We start from the raw sequence: 23,116 nt of genomic DNA, 5'->3' as shown, positions 1-23,116 counted from the left end.
GTTTGTTACAATTTCAATAATTTCATACTTGTAAGTGTGGGAACACACCTAGTTACATCTGCTTGGCAACTGCATAAACTAATTCAATGCACCTTGATTCATTGGTGTGTTTTTCTGTGTTGGGGACCAAGCAGCAACAGGGAGGGTAAGCAGAAGTCACCCAACATCCACAACCATATATTTCACAGCTAAACTATTAAGTGATTGTGAGAAATGGGAGCCCTCACTGTTTTCCTCTTCATTCACCTGTAGATGTAACAGCCATGGACTCTGGCAGTGCAGTAACTATTAGCTTCATAGATATTTGCTTTCAGTTTCTTAACTCTTTAAAACTGTTGTTAAAGTAACAGAATAGTATGTAAGCGTAATGGTGAATATTTATCTGGGTTAAAAAAAAGTCAGTAAATGGATAACTGGGTTAACTTTAGTGGGTCAGGCAGCATCCATGGAGAATGTGGATTGGTGACGTTTTGGGTCGGGAACCTTCCGACTGACCGGGGCGTGGGGGGGGGGGGGGGGGGGGTGTGGCAGGTAATAAGTTAACACGGGTGAAGAGGGGTTTTGATAGGCAGAAGGGTGGACAGAGGCCCAAGATGAAAAAAAACAAGGTATGAGGCAAAAAGATTGAAAAATTGCACATTATGGAGCCAAAGGAAGGAATGTGGGAGGAGGGGGGAGCGGGAAGAAAGTCCTGGTGGGGCACAGGAGAGGGGTGTGGAGAAATAAAGGGTATACAAGGTATTCATACCTTTCATTCATTTGTTCTTTGTACATTTTCACACCTCTAGTTTCCTTCTCTCCTGACTCTCAGTCTGAAGATAGGTCTCAACCCGAGATGTCACCTATTCCTTTTCTCCAAAGATGCTGCCTGATCTGCTGAATTATTCTAGCAGCGTCTCCTGTGGTTGGGAGGTCAGTATCAGTAATGGACCAGGCAATGTCTATCACTTTCTGCAGTCTCCTTTGTTCCTGGAAGTTCAAGTTACTGAACCAGGCCACAATGTAATCAGTCAGTATGCTCTCCACAGTACACCAGTAGAAGTTCAATAGACAAAAGACAATAGGTGCAGGAGTAGGCCATTCGGCCCTTTGAGCCAGCACTGCCATTCAATGTGATCATGGCTGATCATCCCCAATCAGTACCCCGTTCCTGCCTTCTCCCCAAATAGACAATAAAGAAAGTGGGATCATATTTGTCTAATTTGAATAGGTGGTCAGTGTGGACCCTGTGGGCCGAAGGGCCTGTTTCCATGCTGTACCTCTACAAACTAAAAAAATACTATTCAGCCATATGCTAAATCTCCTCAATCTTCCACGGAAGATATGCTAAATCTCCTCAATCTTCCACGCTATTTATTCCCTTCACCTTTGTCCCATCGATGAAGACATTTTCATCAATCCTTGACTTTCCCTTTGTGAATTCAACAATCAGTTCCTTGGTCTTCCTAACATTGAAACCATGATTGGTGTTCTGGCACCATTCAATTAGATTAATCAGTCCTCCTCTTGTACTTGCCATTACCATTATTTGTCCAACAGCGTGGTATTGCTGGGGATGGCTACACTGTCATAGGTATAGATGGAATGATCACATTTTGATCAATGCAACAATTGAACTTAATGATACATTTTGGTGCTTTATGGCCCCATTTGCAGATGACAATGAATTGAAAGTCTGGCCGCCATGTTTCCTGAACTTGGGCAGCTGCAAAAGTTGAAACAATCACTCAATCGATGGTTGACTCAAAATGAGAGATTTGCAAAAATATCACGGAACCCCAACCAAGATATTTTGATGAACAATACATATGGCATCATCAATATATGAGTTTGGAAACATGTTGCTTCAGTAAAGTGAGTGTGCATCTGCTATACAGAAGGCATTATCTTCATTAGATGCTGCACCTGGCCTGTGGGTCAAATTTCAGTTGATCTCCTCAGAGTTGGTGTTTTGTTAATTGCTTGATAAAGAAAGTGGGATCATATTCGACTAATTCGAATGGGAGGTCAGTGGTCAGTGTGGACACTGTTTCCATGCTGTATCCCTAAAAACTAAAAAAAATATTCAGCCACATCTGCAGGTTATTCCAAATATCTGAAAATGTAATCTACTCTGGTTTAGATTAAATTTTCTAAATGTAACTCATCTCTGGACTTTGGAAAACAGGGTGTATAGCCACCCCAGCAAAGGAAACTAGAATCTCACCCTGTGGAATGTGTTGCAATTGTGCCCAAAGCTTTTGCCACATTCCCTTTTAAAGGAAATGCTAAATTTAAATTATAGAAGACTGTAATAAATCCCATTCTCTGTGGTCATACTACTCCCCCTTGTGGACATTTACAAATGCACTGCGTTGCCTCATATTGTGACTTTCTTGACAGTTGCTTAATTTTTCATTAGCTGTTATTTTCAGGAAGTTCTTGTGTGTGGTTACATATAGTGTGTGGTTACATATAGCATGTACAGTTTTAAATTCACAAATTCCTCAATTTACAATTATTTTGCAAAAATGCCATTGCCTGTTGGGGGAATGTATATTTGATATATGAAGCTATTCTTCACTATAATTGATATTGCGCCTCTTCTCATTGTATTGAAATGCAGTGTATCAAAATATCCATAATGCAACTCGTCCCGCTTTTCAATTTATTAAATTTTGCTTTAAGAAACCCGTTCTAGGAACATATTCCTTTCATACCCTGCTTTCATACTTTGCTGGCTTACCTTGCACTAAACGTTATTCCCTTATCATGTATCTATACACTGTAAATGGCTCAATTGTAATCATGTTTTGTCTTTCTGCCGACTGGTTAGCACGCCTCGGTATATGTGACAATAAACTAAACTGAAACTGGAACTGAACAATGCTTGGCCCCTGGAGAAAAGTCCTTTCCAATATCTTAGTCAGGTGGTGATTTTTCTTCCAGCTCCTGCCAGTTTGCCGGCCAGGCTTCCCCAGTGAAATTCTGTTAGATTCCAAGATGTAGTTTTAATTTTAGAGATACAGTGTGGACACAGGTCCTTTGGCCCACCGAGTCTATGCTGACCATCGATCGCCCGTACACCCGTTCTATGTTAACCCACTTTCACATCCTACACACTTGGCACAATTTACAGAAGCCAATTAACCTACAAAGTAGCACATCTTTAGAATGTGGGAGGAAACCAGAGCACCCGGAGAAACCCCATGCGATCACAGAGAGAACATGCAAACTCCGCACAGACAACACCCGAGGTCAGGATGTAACCTGGGTCTTTGGCGCGTTGGGCAGCAACTTGGCCACAGCGCCATTGTGCCACCATTGAATGACCTCATCTGCTTCAGCAAAGAGTCTACTCACCTATTAGGAGTCCATAACATTTCTCCCATTTGAAAGTCTTGGAGACGCAGCAGAAAAGACCCGCTGGTCAACGGGACATGTAACCATGAGGAGCATGAGATCAGCCATGTCCCCAGCCAAGGGGACAATCTCCATGTCCAGTCACACAAAGCTCGACCTATCAACCTTCTCCAGACACCTCCCACACACTAGTTAATGAATTGCCTTCATAGAAACATAGAAAATAGGTGCAGGAGTAGGCCATTCGGCCCTTCGAGCCAGCACTGCCATTCAATATGATCATGGCTGATCATCAGTATCCCGTTCCGGCTTTTTCCCCATATCCATTGATTCCCTTAGCCATAAGAGCTAAATCTCTCTCTTGAAAACTGGCCGGTTTGCCTGTTGCTGCTAATGACCTGAATTCAAGAGAAATTGCCTGTATTTGACTCGGTGTAGTTCCTTTCAGAAATCATCTGAATCTAATGGTTTCTGAAGCAAAAAGTGGAGATTCAAAAGTTAACATGTAGAAATAAACATTTAGCATTTTTCTCAAAATAAAAAATCTGTCTTCTGTTTTCTTCATGGGATTTGCTATTGTAAAGCTAGCCTGAAGTTGAGTAGTAAACGAGGAGGGTGGATGAGGACTTTGTGTTAATACTGAAACAGTGTCCGTTTTAAGTCACAGGGTCTCATTCTTAAGTACTTAGGACATCGTTTTTCACCATCAATTTGCCAGGAAACTTTGCAACTTGGAATATACTTGTTAGTTTGAGAGGCATTAACCTTTTAAATATGTTATTATCAAATTCTTTAGTAATGAATAATGAACACAGGCTGTCCACATTTTGCACGTTGCACTTCTCACGTCTAATTACTGTTTGGTCTTGCATTGCCTGAATGAAAAAACACTGAGTCTGTTTTATGTTGCACAAAGCATTGCATTATTCATTTTGTGCTTCTTCACACTTGGAAAGGGTCCATATGCTTCCTCAGCAGATCTTGTTTGTAAACCAGCGTACGGCATGTGCAATTGCTCTCAGTCCATTAGATGTGCTAATAGAGGTTGAACTTTTAAAAGAAGTAGATATGACATTGGCATTTGTATGCACTGCCTGGGGATATTGCAAATATATGCCTCCACTCTCAATAGAATGTGTTCTTTTTAGAAGAATCAGTATGTTAACAATCTGTGGGGGAAGATTTTGCATAACTTACACATTACATTAAATGCAGACAAATTAGCTCAGATGCTGTCTGTGGAGTTTACACATTCTTCCTGTGACTACAGGAGGGTTGCCTCTGGGTGCTCCAGTTTCATCCCATATCTCAAAGATGTGTGGGTTGGTAGGTTAATTGGCCACTGGAAATTGCCTCAAGTGTGTAGGTGAGTTGTAGAATCTGAGTGAGATGAATGAGAATGAGAAGAATGAACAAATATGGGATTAATGTAGGATTAGTGTAAATATGTTGGGGATGGTCATGTGGGCTCAGTGGGCGCTGGAGGAGCTCATTTCCAAATTGTGTCTCTATGTCTCTGCCCATTATGTTTTTCCACAACTAATTGTAATTTGTCAGAGAATTTTGCAAATTGAAATATGTTTCTTGGTTTTGGGAAAAACACAAGCCTTTTCCTTTATTGTCTGCATCTTGACTTACGCTGTTTAGGTGTGCATTTGTCTCTGTGTCCAATCGGTACGAGGTATCTATCAGGGGATAGTTGATGGCTGGAGTGTTGCTGGAATATGGGAACAATTGAAGAAGAATTGGATCAAACAACGTTTTAGTGGACTGGAGTGGCAGAGGTGGTTGGTGCCATCCCAGGATAATGGAGCCTAAGTGTCTTAGGATCTCTTCAGACCACAGGGTCCTCAATTTTCTCATTCTTTGTCAACTACTTTTGATATCAATTATGGATTCATACCATTGAATTTCTTGCCTGCATTGCGTATGAGAAAACAACACTTTGGACACATTTGTGGTTTATTCCCATTAAATGAGTGCCTGTTCCAACTCTTTGCATGGCTTGTCTGCACAGCCTTAGGAATTCCCTACTAGTCCATAGTTCAAGGATGTATCAGACACTTTCTGGTATGTGCCCATGTGAGAGGCCAGTCAGTTCAGTCCTGGGCTAAAAGGACAGTCATTGTTTATGAGTAATTCCTCTGACTCACTGAGCATGGCATTCAGCCTTCTTAGGAGAGCCAAACTGAGATAACCATGCAGGAAAATAGTACTTGTAATTAGATTATCTGATGACAGTCTATTAACATCAACCAATGAGGAAAATGATAACTATAACTAATACAAAGTTAACTAAATTCATGTGCCAATTAGTATGACCGCACTAGAAAACAACGAGGCCAAGATATGGTGTGCCAATACGACACTTAGGTTTTAATCTAAGACCCTTGTTCAAAGAAAAGTCCTGATTGTTTATCCTTGGTGTCAATGGGAACACTGCTCAACATATCCGAGGTAGACAAAAATGCTGGAGAAACTCAGCGGGTGCGGCAGCATCTATGGAGCGAAGGAAATAGGCAACTTTTCGGGCCGAAACCCTTCTTCAGACTGATGCAGGGTGGGGGGGGGGGGGGCGGGAAGAAGAAAGGAAGAGGAGGAGCCAGAGGGCTGAGTGAGAGCTGAGAAGGGGAGGAGACAGCAAGGGCTACCGGAAATTGGATAAGTCAATGTTCAAGCCGCTGGGGTGCAGACTGCCCACGCGGAATATGAGGTGCTGCTCCTTCAATTTCTGGTGGTGCTCACTCTGGCCATGGAGGAGGCCCAGGACAGAAAGTCTGAAGAAGGGTTTCGGCTGAAACGTTGCCTATTTCCTTCGCTCCATAGATGCTGCCGCACCCGATGAGTGTCTCCAGCATTTTTGTCTATCTTCGATTTTCCAGCATCTGCAGTTCCTTCTTCAACATATCCTAGGAGCTGCCTGAGGTATTGAAATTCTGCTTCAAGCTCTGTCGTGTTGCTTGCCTCCCTCCAAGGTCAACTGGCCAAGGTATCCTGGCTGCTGCATCTGGAGTCTCGTCTCGGAGAACCCAAACAGGGGCATGGCACTGAACAGTAGCTTACCAAATAATATGGGAACAGGTGGCTTCTGTATGACAGTTGATGTGGCAAAAGTTGTGAGCAATAGTTTCCAAGCAGCCCTTCTGTGGTGCATGACAAGAGCAAGCTGCCACAGACTAGTTCTCAGCCAGTCCGTCTTGCTGGTACCTGGTAGCCTCACATCTTGGTTACCTGCTCTCCCAGTTTTCTCTCTTTTCATAAACTTGTAGTAGTGAACTACATTCCAAAATGCAACACTACTGTGCCCTTTATTTCAAAATCTTTGGCAAAATGTCAAAAGCATTGCCGTTGCAAAAAAACAAAAAACAGAGTTCAGACATGGGATGTGCTTCAGATGGAGTGTGGTCAATGGAGGTACAATACTGAATTGTGAGAGAGCAGGAGAAAAGCTGTGTATGGGAAGAAAGAGGGGAAATGGAGAAAGATACAGATTGAAATTAACGTGAACAGTGAAAAATAGAATTCACCCTTCGAATTCTACATGGAGGCTCAGTCAGAGAAAGACACGTCCTTTTTGGGAGTTGCAAAGCTAATGATAATACAGGCAGGCACACAGCAAGAAAACACTGCAAATAATTATAAATAGATAGAGACATAAGGACTTGCAAATGCTGGAATCTTGGGAAGAATCCAAAGTGCTGAAATAACTCAATGGGTTAGGTAGCATCTCTGGAGGATCTCGTAAAAATGAAATGCAGATGCCGGTTTATAACAAAGATAGACACAAATTGCTGGAGTAACTCAGCGGATCAGGCAGCATCTCTGGAGAAGATGGTTAGGCGATGTTTTAGATCAGGACCCTTCTTCAGACTCATTGTAGGTTGGGGGAACAACTGCTGTGCTGCCAAAAGTAAGAGTTCCATTGTTCTATCTGGGACATATGACAATAAAAGACTCTTGACTCTTGACTTTTGAAGCTAGAAAAGACCAGGACAAATCAGGGCCGGCACCAGGTGACATTAGGCAGGGTGGTTCCGATAGGCAGATTGTCGGCTTGGGATTGATTCCAAGAGGGTTACGTCACTGTGAACTGTGGATCTGGTTAACCAGCTTTTAATGGAGGTAATGGGAGGAGGGAAGGGAGTGTTTGTATAAGTTACCTAAAATTAGAGAATGCAATGTGCATCTCTGGAGGGCATGAAACAATGTCTGGGACCCTTCTTCAGACTGATGGGGAGAGAAAGCTGGAAAAGAGGTGGGGGTGGGCCAATACCTGGCAAGTAATAGGTGGTAATGATGAGGGGAGGGGGTTTGATAGACAGATGGGTAGGCTAGAGGTGAAAAGGAGATATAGTACACTGACAAGAGGGGACACGGGGGAGACAAAAGGGTGTCAGATAAAGAGAGAAGAAATGTAAAGCTAGAGAGGATACAGGTGGCAGGGGACTGGAAGGGAGAGGGGAGAGAAGGAAAGGGAGGGTTAGGGGCGAACACAGGAAAGGGAGGGGTGTAAAACATGGGTGGTGTTACCTACCTTAGCAAAATATGGGGTGCTGTTCCTCCAATTTACATGCAGTCTCACTCTGACAATAGAGGAGAATCAGGACAGAAAAGTCAGGAATGGGAAGGGGAGTAAAAATGGTTTGCAAACGAGAGATCCAGACTTAGTCTATTGCCTAGTCTATGCTTGATCTCGCCAATGTAAGTAAGACTGAATGCAGTTAAAGTTAGAGGCGATGCTTGTGAACTTCTGTCTCACTTAGAAGGGCTGCGGGGGGGGGTCACTGGATAGAGGTGAGGGAGGAGGTGTGGGGACAGGTGTTACTTTTCCTGCGGTTACAGGGGAAAGTACCTGGGGAGGGGCGGTTTGGGTGGGAAGGGATGAGTGAACCAAGAAAAGGGGGATGATGTGGTCTCTACAGTAAGCAGAATGAGGTGGGATTGGAAGAGATGGTGGGATCACATTGCAGATGCCAGAAATTTCAGAGAACGATGTCTTGGATGTGGAAGCTGATGGGGTGGAAGGTAAGGACCAGGGAAACTCTATCCCTGTTCCATCTGGGGGAAGGGGGATCATGAGGAGAATTGCGGGATCCAGAGGAGACACAGGTGAGAGATCCATCCACAACATTAGGGGGGGAATGCCACATTACTACAGAAAGAGGACATTTCAGATGTTCTTCACCACCAACTTCTACCATGCTCTCAAATTTTTTTGGACTATCTCTGACACCACTTCTCCCTTTCTCGATCTCTCTGTCTCCATCACAGGGGACAGTCTATCGACTGATGTCAGTATGAAGCCATTGACTCCCACAGCGAGTTTGACTATACCTCCTCCCACCCTAGTTCTTGCAAGGACACCGGCTCTCAGTTTTTCCGTCTCCGCCGCATCTCCTCCCAAGATAAGACGTTCCACTTGAGGCCATCTTCTTTTCACTCCTCTTCTCTCATGTTTGTAGTGCGTTCAGTGCAGGTATAACTTTACATAAGCATGTTGGATACCTTAGAAAAGCATCTCAGATACGTTACAAATATATAGCAGTGGCACATTGAGACTGTATACAGAGTGGCCAGTATTGGCTCCATTTTCAAGTCCCAGTTGTTGTTCAGTGCTCCAACGCTCTGTGCCGCTGCAGGCCGCGTCCAGTCCACATGCCATTGTTTTCACACTGGGTTCACGTTTAGTGTGTTAATCTTTGGTTTTCTGGCAGTTAACAGCACAAAAAAAAAAAAAATCCCAAATTAATTCAAGAAATAGAATTTTTCTGGCATACAGACAAGTATGCCCAAAATTAGTTCCGCTAAAGAAATATTTGGCGTTGGTCGATGGCGTCTAGAACCAATGAATGAATGAGATAACTGAATGAAAAAATAATTAATATCAGAGCTCAGTGGTTTAAACAATGCGTGTCTTCTGTCCACTAATCAAATAAATGTTTGGAATTCTCTGTCCCAGAGAGTTGTTGATGCCAAGTCATTAACTACATTTCAAGGCTGAGATAGACTTTTGGACTTTAGGGAAATCAGGAGGATCAGGCTGGAAAGTGGTGCCAAGGCCAAAAATCAGATATACCAGAATATTACTGAGTGGCAAAGCAGGTTCAAGCGACGATGAAGCCAGCTATTGCTCTTACAACTGAGTAGGACAGGCCAGATGTTCTGGAGTTAGCAAACAAAATAATTAATATTGATATTGAATGGTTATTTGGATATCCTGTAATGCTACCTAGAGTTGGAAGTTCTGAAAAGTAAGTAATGGAAGTTTATGCTGAGAAGCATTTCCAGCCCTGCCAAAATTGTCACAGCTTGGGGGATAAAACTATGAAAACCAAAAGAAGGCAGATACATTTAACATGCAAATATACCTCCCATCATATGTTCATAGTTAAACTGGAATAGATCATTAAACCTTTGTTGTGCAAAGGAGCATATTGTTTTTTTGTAAACTTTGGAGTTTTGTTGGAATCTGGCAGCATTAGGACGGTGCTGAATAATATTGATATTACTGCCGCACGCACCGAGATACAGTGAAAAACTTTATTTTGCATTATGTCCAGGCAAATCATACCAGACACAAGTACAGCAGGTAGTGCAAAAGGAAAATGAAATAGAGTGCAGAATATGCTGCTACAGCTAAAGAGAAAATGTAGATTGAAAAAGAACAAGGGCTGCAATGAGGAGGATTTGGAGATCGGGATTCGTCCTTGACATATGAAAGGTCTGTTCAAGAATTTGAGAAGCTGTTCTTGAGTCGCGTGGTATGTGCTTTCAAGTTTTTGTATGGTCTGCCTTTCAGGAGATGGCAGAAGAGAGAATGACCTTGATTATGTTGTCTATTTTCCAACAGGCATGAGGCAGTTTAAAGTATAGATGGAGACAGTGGTTGTGTGACGGACTGGGCTGTGTCCACAACTCCCCACAATTTATTGAGATGTTGAGCCGAGCACTTGTGGTGTTGGGACTTGGAGCATGGTTGGGGGTGGTGGAAAATTCAGGCAGAACAAGGAAATATTGTCGAGGTGGAGAACTCTGGAATCTGGATCTAGCAGTGGATGATGGAGGGAGGGGGAGCTCGGACAGATGGCATGAGGGTCTTTGGAGTGAGCTCAAGAATAATCATGTTTATTGTCGTGTGCTTTTTTCATGAAAAGTTTGAGATTTTGGAATGTACTACCCAAAAGGTTGGCCGAAATGGAAGAAATAATGTATTTCAAATATGTTTTGAGTTCATAATTAATGGTAAAATATTTGCATGGCATGGGAAATTTGTTCCTCTATCTCTCGCTGGCATTTTGGAGGCCCATTAGAGTGATTGAGCTTTTCTTATTTTTGAGCTATATGCATATGGCCCCATTGGATGAACCCTCCAGTATGTCCTCTGGGTCAGCTGTGATATTTTCTTTGATACGTAATTTAGCTCATCTACTTTTTTTACTTCCCTATAATGTACAAAACAGTGAAACCCTGGAATATTGAATTACTAGTCCTGTCACTCTCACAAACAAGACTCTGTAATGGCTACAACATCATAGTTTCAAGCACAGAGTTTCGAGGCTCATCGGCTTTAATAACACTCCTTGCATTGATATAACCTACTTCAGCCCATCAGTCATACCATGTTCATTAAACTGTCCCTAACTGTCCTTTCTTACAGACTTACTTGTCATAACCTCTACCTTCCCATCTATCCTGCAACTTGCTGACCTGTTGCCTTGGTTCCTACAGTTGATTAGTACGGGTGTCAGAGGTTATGGGGAGAAGGCAGGAGAATGGAGTTAGGAGGGAGAGATAAATCAGCCATGATTAAATGGTGGAGTAGACTAGATTGGAGACTTGATGGGCCGAATGACCTAATTGTGCTCCTATCATTTATGACCTAACCCCACTGTCAAACCTCCTTGCATGGATTTAGGTTCCTTTTAAGCTCAGGTGTGACCCATCCCTCTGGTACATGGCCACCTGCCCTGGAATAGAAAACAGGTTCCCCAACTGCAGGAGTAACAATGTTATTGATATCTGAGGAGTTCAGGTCATAATTTACTACAAAAACTTGAATTCCGTCTCCCTTCATATTGGAAAGTCTTTTTAGAAAATTGCAATTCAACACACAAATTGTCATAAGGCATAAGGAATAGTAGAAATAGGCCATTCGACCCATCAAGTCTACTCCACCATTCAATCATGGCTGATCTCTCTCATTCCTAACTCCATTCTCCTGCCTTCTCCCCATTCCCTCTGACAACTGTACTAATCAAGAATCTATCTATCTCTGCTGTAAAAAATCTCCACTGACTTGGCATCGACAGCCTTCTGTCATTAACCCATGGGCCATCAATGCAGGGTGTGGAGCTGCATGCTGGGAATTTAGGGAACTTGCTCATACCTGGATCACACTTGTGTTGAAATAGTCTGTTCAAATATGGTGAAGCACAAACATCTGCCTCCTCTAGCTTTACTTGAAACCTGAAATGATGCAGTAATGTTTTGCGTGTCGTGAGAGGATAGGAAAGTGCATTAATTTTAAGGATTTGGAGCATAATGGTTTTGTAACTGGTCCAGCCTGCTCCAATAGTCTGAAGTGATAAATTCAAATTCCAAAACAAAAACAGGAACATTTGAATTGTTTAAAGATACACCATGGAAACAGGCCCCTCTAGCCCACCGAGTCCACGTTGACCATTGATCACCATTCACGTTATCCACTTTCACATCCACTCCCTGCAATTAGGGGCAATTTACAGAGGCCAATTGACCTACAAACCTGCTCATCATTGGGATGTGGGAGGAAACCGGAGCACCCAGAGGAAACCCATATGGTCACGGGGAGACCATGCAAAGAGAGCACCCAAGGTTAGAATCGAGCGCAGGTCCCCAGTGCTGAGATACTAGCTGTGCCTCTGTGCTGCCCCTATGCCACCATGCAGTCTCTTAAGTTAATTAAACAAATTTGCAATAAAATATTAGTATCAGTAATAGAGTCTGCGAAACTGCAACACTACATTTACTTGGCTAAACACTTTAAAAAACACTCTGGAATACAGGCAGAAAATAAATTCTCCAGTGATAGGAGCAGAATTAGGCCATTCGGCCCATCATGTCTACACCATTCAATCATGCCTGATCTATCTCCCTCTTAATCCCATTCTCCTGCCTTCTCCGCATAACCGCTGACACCCGTACTAATCAAGAATCTATCTATCTCTGCCTTAAAAATATCCATTGCCTTGCAAAGAATTCCACAGATTCACCACCCTCTGACTAAAGACAATTACAATTTAGAAAGACAATGTCAGAAACTCCCAGCAAATCAGGCAGCAGCTGTGGAAATAGAAATTGATAAAACATTTCGAAAGGAAGATCCTGCATCAGAATTGGGAAAGCAGGAAAACAAGTTAGTTTTAATTAGCAGAAAGTGTGAGGGAGGAATGGTGAGGACAAAGGGAATATCTCCAAAAAGGTGGGTAGGGTTGCAATGGGGATAAGTCATCTAGTTAATAGTGTTTATCTTACTTTGTTTCCTCATTGATCTATGAAATGAAACAGTAAAGTGCAAAGCTAGAAGAAAAGGCCGGCAGATTGAGCCATGCTACTGGAGAGAGAAAGGTTGAGGCAATATTACACATAGATGACCTACAGCAGAACCAGTCAGTTCTGATATGAACAGGGAAACCAGGTTATCTAAAATTGCGGAATTCAATATTGAGTCCAGAAAGCAGAATTATAATGGTCCTTTATTGATCTGGGCTCCATATCCAGCACAGCACTGCAGTGGTTCAAGAAAGCATCTAACTGCTATCTTCTCAGGATAAAGTAGGACTGTTATAGATTAAATACTGTTGTAGATTATCACCAATAACTCGATTGCATGAAGGAACTTTAAGAAAATCTAGATTTTGACAAAATGAATAAGGAAGTCCACAATACACAGGTAAAGAGAGACTCTTCCAGCAGTGGAAGAGCATAATCCTGTCCTCCACACAAAGTTACATTTATCCCAATCTTCTATATTTGAACCCCTAAATAGCAGCCTCAGTTTCTAGTCATAGAACCATAGAAAAATAGGTGCAGGAGTAGGCCATTCAGCCCTTCGAGCCTGCACCGCCATTCGATATGATCATGGCTGATCATCCACAATCAGTACCCCGTTCCTGCTTTTTCCCATATCCCTTGATTCCTTTAGCCCTAAGAGCTAAATCTAACTATCTCTTGAAAACATCCAGTGAATTGGCTTCCACTTCCTTCTGCAGCAGAGAATTCCACAGATTCATAACTCTCTGGCTGAAAAAGTTTTTCCTCATCTCAGTCCTAAATGACCTACCCCTTATTCTTAAACTGTGACCCCTGGTTCTGGACTCCCCCAACATCTGGAACAATCTTCCTGCATCTAGCCTGTCCAATACTTTAAGAATTTTATATGTTTCCATAAAATCCCCTCTTGTTCTTCTAGTCTGTGGGAATTTGTTGTTATTTATTGGCCCTCACTGCAAACCTGCATGCCATCTATATTTCTACCACAAGATGGCGATCTTGCACCATTTGTACATCAGGAATCATTGCCTCTTCCTAAGACTTCCCTTCTGTTATGGATGATCCTCTGGCTGGGAGCAAATCTGTTTGCATCAAGCTGTAAAAGTATTACCACCATTGTTGTTTATCAAACATCGTTCCTGAGATTGGGAAATGGCATTGCTAAAATACCTTTGGGTAGAAATGATAAATTATGGAAACCCCTAGCCCTGTACTATATTAGTAATGATTTTCTCAGTACTTTATTCCTGCATGCATCCACTGTGTGTTTTTCATGATGATGCTGTTTATAAAACATCTTCCTGTACACTGATTCATTGACAGGCTAATACTATCCATGAGTGCCATTTGGTATAGAAACATAGAAACATAGAAAATAGGAGCCTGCACCGCCATTCAATATGATCATGGCTGATCATCCAACTCAGTATCCTGTACCTGCCTTCTCTCCATACCCCCTGATCCCTTTAGCCACAAGGGCCACATCTAACTCCCTCTTAAATATAGCCAATGAACTGGCCTCAACTACCTTCTGCGGGAAAGAATTCCACAGATTCACCACTCTGTGTGAAAAAGGTTTTCCTCATCTCGGTCCTAAAAGATTTCCCCTTTATCCTTAAACTGTGACCCCTTGTTCTGGACTTCCCCAACATCGGGAACAATCTTCCTGCATCTAGCCTGTCCAACCCCTTAAGAATTTTATACGTTTCTATAAGATCCCCCCTCAATCTTCTAAATTCTAGCGAGTACAAACCGAGTCTATCCAGTCTTTCTTCATATGAAAGTCCTGACATCCCAGGAATCAGTCTGGTGAACCTTCTCTGTACTCCCTCTATGGCAAGAATGTCTTTCCTCAGATTAGGAGACCAAAACTGTACGCAATACTCCAGGTGTGGTCTCACCAAGACCCTGTACAACTGCAGTAGAACCTCCCTGCTCCTATACTCAAATCCTTTTGCTATGAATGCTAACATACCATTCGCCTTCTTCACTGCCTGCTGCACCTGCATGCCTACTTTTATGAAGAAGGGTTTCGGCCCGAAACGTCGCCTATTTCCTTCGCTCCATAGATGCTGCTGCACCCGCTGAGTTTCCCCAGCAATTTTGTGTACCTGCCTACTTTTAATGACTGGTGTACCATGACACCCAGGTCTCGTTGCATCTCCCCCTTTCCTAATCGGCCACCTTTCAGATAATAATCTACTTTCCTGTTTTTGCCACCAAAGTGGATAACCTCACATTTATCCACATTATACTGCATCTGCCATGCATTTGCCCACTCACCCAGCCTATCCAAGTCACCTTGCAGCCTCCTAGCATCCTCCTCACAGCTAACACTGCCCCCCAGCTTCGTGTCATCCGCAAACTTGGAGATGTTGCATTCAATTCCCTCGTCCAAATCATTAATATATATCGTAAATAGCTGGGGTCCCAGAACTGAGCCTTGTGGTACCCCACTAGTCACTGCCTGCCATTGTGAAAAGGACCCGTTTACTCCTACTCTTTGCTTCCTGTCTGCCAGCCAGTTCTCTATCCACATCAATACTGAACCCCCAATACCGTATGCTTTAAGTTTGTATACTAATCTCTTATGTGGGACCTTGTCGAAAGCCTTCTGAAAGTCCAGATATAACACATCCACTGGTTCTCCCTTATCCACTCTACTAGTTACATCCTTGAAAAATTCTATAAGATTCGTCAGACATGATTTACCCTTCATAAATCCATGCTGACTTTGTCCAATGATTTCACCACTTTCCAAATGTGCTGCTATCCCATCTTTAATAACTGATTCTAGCAGTTTCCCCACTACCGACGTTAGACTAACTGGTCTGTAATTCCCCGTTTTCTCTCTCCCTCCCTTTTTAAAAAGTGGTGTTACATTAGCTACCCTCCAATCCTCAGGAACTACTCCAGAATCTAAAGAGTTTTGAAAAATTATCACTAATGCATCCACTATTTCTGGGACTACTTCCTTAAGTACTCTAGGATGCAGCCTATCTGGCCCTGGGGATTTATCGGCCTTTAATCCATTCAATTTACCTAACACCACTTCCCGGCTAAACTGGATTTCACTCAGTTCCTCCATCTCATTTGACACCCGGTCCCCTGCTATTTCCGGCAGATTATTTATGTCTCCCTTAGTGAAGACAGAACCAAAGTAGTTATTCAATTGGTCTGCCATGTCCTTGTTCCCCATGATCAATTCACCCGTTTCAGACTGCAAGGGACCTACATTTGTTTTAACTAATCTTTTTCTCTTCACATATCTATAAAAGCTTTTGCAGTCAGTTTTTATGTTCCCTGCCAGTTTTCTTTCATAATCTATTTTCCCTTTCCTAATTAAGCCCTTTGTCCTCCTCTGCTGGTCTCTGAATTTCTCCCAGTCCTCTGGTAGGCTGCTTTTTCTGGCTAATTTGTACGCTTCATCTTTTGTTTTGATACTATCCCTGATTTCCCTTGTTATCCACGGATGCACTACCTTCCCTGATTTATTTTTTTGCCAAACTGGGATGAACAATTGTTGTAGTTCATCCATGCAGTCTTTAAATGCCTTCCATTGCATATCCACCGTCAACCCATTAAGAATCAATCGCCAGTTTATCTTGGCCAATTCACGTCTCATACCCTCAAAGTTACCTTTCTTTAAGTTCAGGACCCTTGTTTCTGAATTAACGATGTCACTCTCCATCCTAATGAAGAACTCAACCATATTATGGTCACTCTTTCCCAAGGGGCCACGCACAACAAGACTGCTAACTAACCCTTCCTCATTACTCAATACCCAGTCTAGAATAGCCTGCTCTCTCGTTGGTTCCTCTACATGTTGGTTTAGAAAACTATCCCGCATACATTCCAAGAAATCCTCTTCCTCAGCACCCTTGCCAATTCGATTCACCCAATCTATATGTAGATTGAAGTCACCCATTATAACTGTTTTACCTTTGTTGCACGCATTTCTAATTTCCTGTTTGATGCCATCCCCAACTCCACTACTACTGTTAGGTGGCCTGTACACAACTCCCACTAGCGTTTTCTGCCCCTTAGTGTTTCGCAGCTCTACCCATATCGATTCCACATCCTCAAAGCTAATGTCCTTCCTTTCTATTGTGTTAATCTGCTCTCTAACCAGCAACGCTACCCCACCTCCTTTCCCTTTCTGTCTATCCTTCCTGAATATTGAATATCCCTGGATGTTGAGCTCCCAGCCTTGGTCACCCTGGAGCCATGTCTCCGTGATCCCAACTATATCATAGTCGTTAATAGCTATCTGCACATTCAACTCATCCACCTTATTACGAATGCTCCTTGCATTGAGACACAAAGCCTTCAGTCTTGTTTTTACAACACTCTTACCCCTTATACTATTATGCTGAAAAGTGGCCCTTTTTGATTTTTGCCCTGGATTTGCCGGCCTGCCACTTTTACTTATCACCTTGCTACCTATTGCTTCTACCCTCATTTTACACCCCTCTGTCTCTACGCTCACACATTTAAGAAACCCTTTCCCTTTAACTCCATCCTCCACTATCCCATTCGACACCCCACCCCCCTTATTCAGTTTAAAACCACCCGTGTAGCAGTGGCAAACCTGCCTGCCAGAATGCTGGTCCCACACCTGTTAAGATGCAATCCATCCCTTTTGTACAGTTCCCCCTTACCACAAAACAGATCCCAGTGATCTAAGAATCTAAATCCCTGCCCCGTGCACCAGTTCCTCAGCCACACGTTCAGGTCCCGTATCTCCCTGTTCCTGCTCTCGCCAGCACGAGGAACTGGAAGCAAACCGGAGATAACAACCCTGGAGGTCCTGCTTTTCAGCATTTTTCTTAGCTCTCTAAAGTCACGCTGCAGAATATTCATCCCCTTCTTTCCGACATCGTTTGTGCTGACATGCACTACCACTTCCGGATGTTCACCTTCGCCCTTGAGGATTTTCTGCACTCTGTCCGTGACATTCTGGATCCTGGCACCAGGAAGGCAGCACACCATCCTCGCATCCCGTCTGTTGTCGCAGAAACCCCTGTCCGTACCTCTCACAATGGAGTCTCCCACTACAATGGCGTTGCCTGCCTTAGGCCTTTTTGGTTCTGGCTCAACAGCCCTATTCGCATCGCAAGCCAGACCGCCGCTCAGTGTAAACACGTCTTCTGCCCCGACAGCTTCTAAGTGGGTGAACCTGTTCACAAGAGGTACAACACCCGGGGACGTTGGCATTCCATGCTTTTCCTCCCTTTCTCACTGTATATCGCATAATACACTTGCCTGCTCGTTGCTGGACCACCAAGATTATCACTGAAGATGGACATAAATGCTGGAGTAAGTCAGCGGGACAGGCAGCATCTCTTGTTTCGGGTCGAGAGAGGAGGAGAACTTCTTCAAACTAGGCATATCTTGAGGAGATTTCACAGTGGAGCAGACAAAATGTATAGGAAGGAACTGCAGATGCTGGTTTACACCGAAGATAGACACAAGAAGCTGGAGTAGCTCTGCGGAACAGGCAACATCTCTGGAGGAGATCACTGAGGTGCTTTGCCCATATTCACACAGATATTCAATTTCATTGTATCCTCCATTTGAAAAAATTCCATTGAATGGTCTTCCACCTGAAACATTAGGTTATTTCTCTTTCCTGGCCCACTGTGTTTGCGACTTTTTGCGGTTTTATTTCACAAATGGAACCACATCAGTTCTGGGTATTCCATTCCCAATTCCCCTTTTTAAAAATCCAAATTCCAAAAACTAGTTTAGAATGTGTGGATGTATCGAAATGTTGCTGTCTTGATGTGGTGATGGGGGGCGGAGTCCACTTTATGGTAAAAGTTGCACAAACATAATGGTTTTAAAAATAGTATAATAATAATAATTGTTTTCCTAGAAATGTACCAACTTTTGGCTGAAGAATTTGTTTGGCATTCATTAACTTATTTTCTCCACTAATAAGGAGAAAATTTAACCATTCATTAGACCACAAACTACAACACTACACTGTCATCATTTGTCTTCATGCCTTTAGATCGAGTTAAATTGCACCTGGATCTGAGCTCATTCAAATAAAAAAAGTATTAAATATTTTTTTTGGAAATGAGTAGCTGTACATTTTTGCTTGAATCATTGGACATTCTGTTCACACATGATTTTCGGGATGCACAATGATGCATTGCATTTTTGACATTTTACACAGTCATCCAAGTATGTATAACAATGGGAGGACTGAGACAGTTGTCTGTAGCAGTTAGGAGATGTTGCTCAATTCTTATGTAATTTTAACAATTTCAACATAAATCTGAACAATATGTAATAGGCAGTTTGGTTGCTTTTGTTTCAGGAATGCAGAGCAACACTATGTAAAACTGCTGTTGTGCTATTTCTGTTTTGTTACTCCGCTGTTTATTTTCTCCCCTTTACTGTCTCATGGTTTCATCAGCATCAGCTGCTCTTCATTACTATGGTAAAGCAACCAGTCTTAAAGTGGGACAGTCAATGTCTGCCTGCTGTTCATTTTTGAGAGACTACAACCACACCCAACCCTAACCTCATGTGACATTCAAACAAGTGCATTAATGGCATGTCCTATGAGCTAACAGACTTCAGTCAGCATTGATGTCAATTATTGTCCCATCAATGTCTTGTCCATATTTGCAAGGACTATACATTTAAATTCTACTATATAGCATAGTCTTGGATATTTCTCTGCAAAGTCGCATGCTTATGGGAACAGGATCCAGTGTTTAAATCTTGTATTTGGACACAGGTACAAATGGCAAGCCCAGCCCATCATTTATTTCCATTCCTCGTTGTTCATGAGAAGGCAGTAGCATAACTCCTTTTGAATACTTCACAATCTTTCTGTTGAAGGTACTCCAACAACTATTTTGGGGAGAGGAAAGGAAAGGTGAGGTACATCCATGTTCGGCTGCATTGTGACTTGGAGGGAAGCATCCAGGTGGTGGAGCTGCCATGTAGCTCCTGCTTATCTACTCTTCAGTGCGAATTGCTGAGAAGCGCTATCAGAGTGAGTCAACGTAAATACAATGCATTGTATCAATGGCACATAATGAATATGGTGCAGTGGAGGTGGAGGAATGTGTGATCAGGTTGTAGGCTGCTTGGATGTTGTTAAGTTTCCAGAGTGTGTCTGTTGTTTAGCTTCCTGAATGACGGTCTTCAAGGTGAGAGAAGGATATTCCATCATACCTTGACCTTTATATCTGGTGGAAAGGGCAGGGAGTCTTATGGGGCAGTTCACCCACCATTAGATATGGCACCTGACCTGCTCTTGTAGCCACAATATTTCCGTGGCTGATCCAGTAGAATTTCTGATTGTAGTGAACCTCAGGATGCCAACAAGTCTCAGTGATGTCAACACCAAGGCAAATTCCTTGTATGTTAATACTTGGCCAATAAATGTATTTATTCATTCATTCTTTCATTCTTTCATTCATTCATTCATTCATTCATTCATTCATTCATTCATTCATTCATTCATTCATTCATTCATTCATTCATTCACTATTGGTTGTCAAAGGTTAGTTCTCCTCCTGATGATGATCATGCCAGGTTTGAAAAGACAGAATGGATGAAGGACTAGTGCCTGGTGCAGAAAAAAGTGCAGGCAGAATAATTTCAGATGTACTAAAATGTATGGATCAGTGGATTAAAACAGAACAAACGTACATTTTGTAGTGGAAACTTGCAGAAACCGTCATGGGAAATCTCACACTTTCCTCGTGGTCCTTTAAAAGAGAGAGCGAGTGAGAGAGTGTATTGGCAGTCAGTGGGAAACAATTTGTAGCATGGTAAAGCCGGGAAAGTCGCCGGAGCAGCCAGAGTGAGGGTCTATAGGGGATATGGGGAGTGGAGTGGGTGGAGGGAGGCGGGCTGAGTCTGAAATTCACTCTAATTCAACATCATACTTCCACTCCTAACTTTCTTTCTGTGGTCTCCTACACTGATACAATGTAAGCTCAGGGAACAACACATCATCTTCCATCTGGGCTCTTTGTAACCTGCAGGACTCGACTCCTCCAACGTTAGGTAACTCGCTCTTTATTTCTGTCCATTCGGAAATGATCATTTTAGTCCAGTTTTTGTCATGCTATTCATTTACGCTAGCCTGTTGAGAATGCCTCACAACCTTAGCATTAATAACACACTACACAGACAAAGAAGCTTAATGTGCTTATAAATATCTTCATTAACCTGTTTGGAATTGCCCTACAAGAGATATTCTTTTGTTCTACCCATTCCTCCTCCACATTTTTTACAATTGAAAATAATTTGCTAGCTCTCGTCCCCAATTCCAATGTAGGATCATCGATTTAAGCCAGTGATTGTCCACACTAGAGACTGCAGATGCTGGAATCTGGAACAAAAAACACCAAACTGCTGGAAGTACAGAAGGTTAAGCAGCATCTGTGGGGGAAAGAAATTGTCAACATCTCAGGTCAAGGTGGAGAGGGAAGAGAGTCAGTATGAATGCTTTGTTTGTAGATAAAAAGGTGGGGTAATGCACTATTAATAAACATATGCGTCATGTGCTGGTAAATAAAATAATGTCATTCAACTTTTTACAGGTACAAATATGCTGTGCTGGCGTGAATCATCACAAAACAAATATTAGTCATTATAAAGAGAAGAAGTGGAGAAATGGAACAGAGGTCAGTAGGTGATAGCTGAACCGAGGGAGGTGAAAAATGACATAGAGAAGAGAATGGGTGGGGGAGATGGAACGGAGGGAAGGAGTTGGAAGATAGGTGGGTGGTAGTTGGAAGTAGATAAGGAAAAAAAAAGGCAAGTGGATGGGGTGGACGGAGGGTGAAGGTGGAGACAGAGGTTGAAGGATACTATGATGGGACTCAAAGACTCCTGGAAGGCTGGAATCCGATACGTATTGAAGGTGACAATGGGACACATTAAGGGAGAGATGAAGAGCAGATGGAACCAGATAGAAATAAGCATACAGTGGGTGAAGTGTCTGAGTAGTATGTGGAATAACCTGGGGGGAGAATGGGGATGAAATTGAGTGATGGGTGGCTTAAGCAATGGGGTGTGAGAAAGGAAGAACAAACATTGGAGGATTGGAGGTGGATCAGATGGACAGAGAGCATGGAACATTGGATTGTCTGAAAATGGAAAATTCATTGTTCACACAATTGGGCTGTGGACTACCCAGGCAGAATATATTGTTCTTGCTGTCCAGCAGATTGTTTTTGCTCCAGTTTCCAACATCTGCTGTCTCTTGTGTCTCCGATAACGATCCTCACTTCAACCACATCCGGATGTCTGTCGAAGTACTGACATTCCTTTGTTTGAACTCTAGCTCTACCCTGGGTTAGCAACTGACTAATAAAAATGCTTGGCTGGACCATATTGAGGAGCAAGAGTGCACTTTTGGTAACACAGCTGGAGATGGGAAGGATGGAGTGGTGAGATGTAATAGTCTTGATAACAGTTGTCAATGGTGTGGTGAAGGAAATCAGTTAAATACCAGGTACAAGTATTGAAGTATTTCAAGGACAAATGGAGGAATTCCGAGAAATGCGAAGGGTCAAGGTCCTGGACCAGAAACTAATGTAACGTTTAGAGATACAGCATGGAAACAGACCCTTCTGCCCAATGAGTCCACATCAACTGCCGATCATCCTTTCACACTGGTTGCATATTTTCCAACATTTCCATTTACTCCCTATACACACATTAAAGGCAATTATTTTTTTAAAGGCCAATAAACCTTCAAACCTGCAATTCTCTTGGATGTGGATGAAAACGGATACGGATGTGTTTGGAAACTGCAACACATGGAGGAAACCCATACAGTTACAGAGAGAACGTGCAAACTCTACACAGACAGCACCTGTGGTCAGAATAGAACCCGGGTCTCTGGCGCTGTGAGGCAGCAGTTCTACCAGCTGTGCCACTGTGCCACCAATAGTGTGAGTGTGAATTGGGGTACAATGAGCAGAACTTTGGAAGAACTCAAACTCACATCTTCCTTATTTTGTACCATTTTAAATACAGATCTTATTCCAGTGACTCAGCCCTGCGCTCTAACCAAGGAAAACACATCCTTTCTTGACACATAGGGCTCCAAACTGGACACAGTACTACAGGTAAGATACATTCCAGGCTTTAAAGACCTGACAAAACCTTCTCACCTTTGAAATTTGGCTAAGATAAAGGCCAACATTCAATTTACTTTTTTTTTACAGGTATTAGTAATTTCTGTATTAGGATTTTAATA

This window comes from Amblyraja radiata, chromosome 20 (genome assembly GCF_010909765.2).
Source record: "Amblyraja radiata isolate CabotCenter1 chromosome 20, sAmbRad1.1.pri, whole genome shotgun sequence".
Taxonomy (NCBI): domain Eukaryota; kingdom Metazoa; phylum Chordata; class Chondrichthyes; order Rajiformes; family Rajidae; genus Amblyraja; species Amblyraja radiata.
This window is presented reverse-complemented; position numbering follows the sequence as displayed.